Consider the following 5,422-nt stretch of genomic DNA (forward strand, 5'->3'; position numbering starts at 1 on the left):
CTGCCCAGAGCCCCCCACATACCAGTCAAACACCCAGAAATCCTGGCAAGGGGAGTGGTCTGAGCCCAGCCGTGCCTCTGCAGTTTTGGGATGCAAAGGGCGGGATTTCTCCCCCGCCTCCCCCCAGGGCCTGATTAACCAGGCGTGGCCCTGAAGACCCACCAGGTTTGGGGGGATCTTGGCCCCCTGGACTAGGAGTTCAGCCCAGGGGGCCTGTGGCTAGCTGTCCTGCCCAGAGCCCCCCACATACCAGTCAAACACCCAGAAATCCTGGCATGTGGAGTGGTCTGAGCCCAGCCGTGCCTCTGCAGTTTTGGGATGCAAAGGGCGGGATTTCTCTCCGCCTCCCCCCAGGGCCCGATTAACCAGGCGTGGCCCTGAAGACCCACCAGGTTTGGGGGGATCTTGGCCCCCTGGACTAGGAGTTCAGCCCAGGGGGCCTGTGGCTAGCTGTCCTGCCCAGAGCCCCCCACATACCAGTCAAACACCCAGAAATCCTGGCATGTGGAGTGGTCTGAGCCCAGCCGTGCCTCTGCAGTTTTGGGATGCAAAGGGCGGGATTTCTCCCCCGCCTCCCCCCAGGGCCCGATTAACCAGGCGTGGCCCTGAAGACCCACCAGGTTTGGGGGGATCTTGGCCCCCTGGACTAGGAGTTCAGCCCAGGGGGCCTGTGGCTAGCTGTCCTGCCCAGAGCCCCCCACATACCAGTCAAACACCCAGAAATCTGGCATGTGGAGTGGTCTGAGCCCAGCCGTGCCTCTGCAGTTTTGGGATGCAAAGGGCGGGATTTCTCCCCCGCCTCCCCCCAGGGCCCGATTAACCAGGCGTGACCCTGAAGACCCACCAGGTTTGGGGGGATCTTGGCCCCCTGGACTAGGAGTTCAGCCCAGGGGACCTGTGGCTAGCTGTCCTGCCCAGAGCCCCCCACATACCAGTCAAACTCCCAGAAATCCTGGCATGTGGAGTGGTCTGAGCCCAGCCGTGCCTCTGCAGTTTTGGGATGCAAAGGGCGGGATTTCTCCCCCGCCTCCCCCCAGGGCCCGATTAACCAGGCGTGGCCCTGAAGACCCACCAGGTTTGGGGGGATCTTGGCCCCCTGGACTAGGAGTTCAGCCCAGGGGACCTGTGGCTAGCTGTCCTGCCCAGAGCCCCCCACATACCAGTCAAACACCCAGAAATCCTGGCATGTGGAGTGGTCTGAGCCCAGCTGTGCCTCTGCAGTTTTGGGATGCAAAGGGCGGGATTTCTCCCCCGCCTCCCCCCAGGGCCCGATTAACCAGGCGTGGCCCTGAAGACCCACCAGGTTTGGGGGGATCTTGGCCCCCTGGACTAGGAGTTCAGCCCAGGGGGCCTGTGGCTAGCTGTCCTGCCCAGAGCCCCCCACATACCAGTCAAACACCCAGAAATCCTGGCATGTGGAGTGGTCTGAGCCCAGCCGTGCCTCTGCAGTTTTGGGATGCAAAGGGCGGGATTTCTCCCCCGCCTCCCCCCAGGGCCCGATTAACCAGGCGTGGCCCTGAAGACCCACCAGGTTTGGGGGGATCTTGGCCCCCTGGACTAGGAGTTCAGCCCAGGGGGCCTGTGGCTAGCTGTCCTGCCCAGAGCCCCCACATACCAGTCAAACACCCAGAAATCCTGGCATGTGGAGTGGTCTGAGCCCAGCCGTGCCTCTGCAGTTTTGGGATGCAAAGGGCGGGATTTCTCCCCCGCCTCCCCCCAGGGCCCGATTAACCAGGCGTGGCCCTGAAGACCCACCAGGTTTGGGGGGATCTTAGCCCCCTGGACTAGGAGTTCAGCCCAGGGGGCCTGTGGCTAGCTGTCCTGCCCAGAGCCCCCCACATACCAGTCAAACACCCAGAAATCCTGGCATGTGGAGTGGTCTGAGCCCAGCCGTGCCTCTGCAGTTTTGGGATGCAAAGGGCGGGATTTCTCCCCCGCCTCCCCCCAGGGCCCGATTAACCAGGCGTGGCCCTGAAGACCCACCAGGTTTGGGGGGATCTTGGCCCCCTGGACTAGGAGTACAGCCCAGGGGGCCTGTGGCTAGCTGTCCTGCCCAGAGCCCCCCACATACCAGTCAAACACCCAGAAATCCTGGCATGTGGAGTGGTCTGAGCCCAGCCGTGCCTCTGCAGTTTTGGGATGCAAAGGGCGGGATTTCTCCCCCGCCTCCCCCCAGGGTCCGATTAACCAGGCGTGGCCCTGAAGACCCACCATGTTTGGGGGGATCTTGGCCCCCTGGACTAGGAGTTCAGCCCAGGGGGCCTGTGGCTAGCTGTCCTGCCCAGAGCCCCCCACATACCAGTCAAACTCCCAGAAATCCTGGCATGTGGAGTGGTCTGAGCCCAGCCGTGCCTCTGCAGTTTTGGGATGCAAAGGGCGGGATTTCTCCCCCGCCTCCCCCAGGGCCTGATTAACCAGGCGTGGCCCTGAAGACCCACCAGGTTTGGGGGGATCTTGGCCCCCTGGACTAGGAGTTCAGCCCAGGGGACCTGTGGCTAGCTGTCCTGCCCAGAGCCCCCCACATACCAGTCAAACACCCAGAAATCCTGGCATGTGGAGTGGTCTGAGCCCAGCCGTGCCTCTGCAGTTTTGGGATGCAAAGGGCGGGATTTCTCCCCCGCCTCCCCCCAGGGCCCGATTAACCAGGCGTGGCCCTGAAGACCCACCAGGTTTGGGGGGATCTTGGCCCCCCTGGACTAGGAGTTCAGCCCAGGGGGCCTGTGGCTAGCTGTCCTTCCCAGAGCCCCCCACATACCAGTCAAACACCCAGAAATCCTGGCATGTGGAGTGGTCTGAGCCCAGCCGGGAGACAGTACATTTTAACTCCAAAGAAATGCAAATTAAACGCCTGCAAATTATTAAAAAGCATCATGGTTAAATTGACATTTATTTTTATCTTCTACTTATTTTGGTTGTCTTTATAGGTGATCTCAGAGAGGACTGGGGCCATAGGGGGGTTTGTTCTGTTTATTTATTTATTTAGTTATTTATTTATTTTTAGGCCACACAGGTGACGCCCAGGGTTTACTCCTGGCTAGGTGCTCAGAAATCGCTCCTGGCTTGGAGGCACCTGGGATAGAACCGAGGTCCGTCCTGGGTCACCCACTTGCAAGGCAAAATCCCTACCACTGTGCCATTGCTCCGGTCCTATTCTGTTTTTATTTTATACTCTGTAGTACTCAGGGCTTAATCCTGCTATGTTTAGGGATCACTTTTGCAGGACTCAGGGACTATGTGTGGTGCTAGGGATTGGGACTAGTTATATGCAAGGTAGTTCTTGGTCTTAGTCCTTGGTCTATCTCTTTAGTTCCTCTTGGGTTCATTATAACAAGAAATGGAAACATTTCCTTTCTTATGGTTGACTAAAATGACCTTTGCAAATTTATCTTCTCTGTGCCTAATTTTATGCTATACTTCTATAAACCAGAAATATTCTAATCAGTGTCATTTACATGACATTGGCTTTCTTTTGATTTTCTGCCTCATACTATTATCTCATCTAGAATTAGCCAACCCTATGCATTACTTTTAGCTTGATTATAACTTTTGTTGCCAACTAAGTTTAGTTAAAAACACAAAAATAATGGAAACTGATTTGATTTATGACAAAGGGCTGTAAATGAATTAGTGAATATTCCTTCCCTATATTTAGGAATTATTTCTATACACATATGTTGTTTTATAACTATAATAAATCCATAATTTACTCCAAAAGAAGAGGAAATCACTTAATTTTAGTCCAGATTACTTTCCAACAGTCTTGAGTAATATATCCATCAATTTTCTTTTATATTTCTTTTATTTTTCATAGAAAATATTTGCTGTTCTTGTTTACTGTACTTAGAAGATTATCTTAGAATTAGTAGATTTTTTCCTTAATTAAGCTTTTTGTGTGTCTTTTTTTAGTATTACTTTGTTACCTGAAATAATTTTTCCTTTTCCAAACTCATAAATCATAATCATAAATCAAAATCAATTCTGTCATATTTGTGTAGTCCATTCTTTCTTAGAATTAGTTGCACCTCACCTTTCCCCCCAAAGACATCTGAAACTCTATAATTCCCAATAATTCTCAATAATTTACTTAATTATGAGTCCTGCAACCCAATATGTACAACCCAAGTGATTTATTTGATTGTAAAATGATCTTTTTAGATTTGGATCTGTGCTTGTTTTCTTCTGCATTTCTACTCTCTGTCATAGGCCAAATCAAATCCACAATTCTCTCATAATGATTTTTTTACCCCTCAGACTGCATCCTCCCCCTCTACCCCTTCCAAAGGAAGGGAAGAACGATCATCAGTGGCAAAAGGCAGTCTCAAAGGCAACATCTAGTGCCGCTTCACGCTCAGGAGAGGACGCTCTGACTCCTCCTTGTGGCTTCGGGTGCTCTACATGACCAGAGAAACTTCTCTAGTCACATACTATAGAAATAATCCCTGAAAGTATAGTCTTTCATAATGAATTATTAACTTACTTCAGTCTCAGAACTCATCCTACTACTGATCATCTCTTTCTTAAATATATATTAAAATTCCCATTAATTCTAGTTTGATTAATAGTGTCATTTATTTTTTTTAAACTTAGACCTGTCTTTACCAATTGTTTATATTCAGATAGTTAATTCCATCTTTTTAAGATTAAAAATCCTCTCTGCCAAAATGGGTGACCATAATTAAAACATAGATGGGTCCAGACTTATATGGACCAGTTCTGAGTATTAATGGCTTAATTATTAATGTAAATGTTAATCAATAGCTTAAGTGTATTTTTATATTTTAATGAATTAATTCTGTTATAGTAGAATATTACCGCTTTATACAAGCAATGCCACTTCAACAGAACCATCACAGAATATCACTGTTTCAATGATCCCTTCACTCAGCACTTAACAAAATTGAGTTTGTTTTGGGGCCACACTTGGCAGTGCTCAGAAAGCTATTCCTCAAAGGTACTCTCAGCCTAGTGTTTGCAGTTGGCTTATAGTGGTGTTCAGTGAATCTTTCAATTCTGGAGACTGAACTTAAATAACCTCCTGCATAAAGCATGCACTCTAGTACATTTTAAAAATTAGCATTGTCATCTGAAAACAGTGAGAGCTTGACTCCTTCCTTTTCTATCTGGATGAACTTGATGTCTTTTTCTTGCCTAATAGCTGTGGCAAGAACTTCCAGCACTATGTGGAATAGGAGTGGTGAGAGAGGGTAGCCTTGTCTTGCACTAGATTTTAGAGGAAAGGCTTCTAGTTTATCTCCATTGAGAATAATATTTGTCATTGGCTAGTGGTAGATGGCCTTGATTATACTAAGAAAAATGTATTCCATTCCCATCTTGATGAGACTTTTTTTTTATAAAGAATGGGTGTTTGACCTTATTAAATGCTTTCTCTGCATCTATTGATATGACCATATAATTTTATTTT

The 5,422-nt window shown here is 49.3% G+C and overlaps 1 non-coding gene across 1 annotated transcript; it reads right to left on the reverse strand.

Moving 5' to 3' along the window:
* Positions 1-4,242: 4,242 nt before the first annotated feature.
* On the reverse strand, positions 4,243-4,455 carry LOC126021373 (small nucleolar RNA U3). Its single transcript, XR_007499901.1, has one exon. It is a non-coding gene; the product is annotated as a small nucleolar RNA U3 (small nucleolar RNA).
* Positions 4,456-5,422: the final 967 nt, after the last annotated feature.

This window comes from Suncus etruscus, chromosome 10 (assembly GCF_024139225.1).
Source record: "Suncus etruscus isolate mSunEtr1 chromosome 10, mSunEtr1.pri.cur, whole genome shotgun sequence".
In the NCBI taxonomy this organism is placed as follows: domain Eukaryota; kingdom Metazoa; phylum Chordata; class Mammalia; order Eulipotyphla; family Soricidae; genus Suncus; species Suncus etruscus.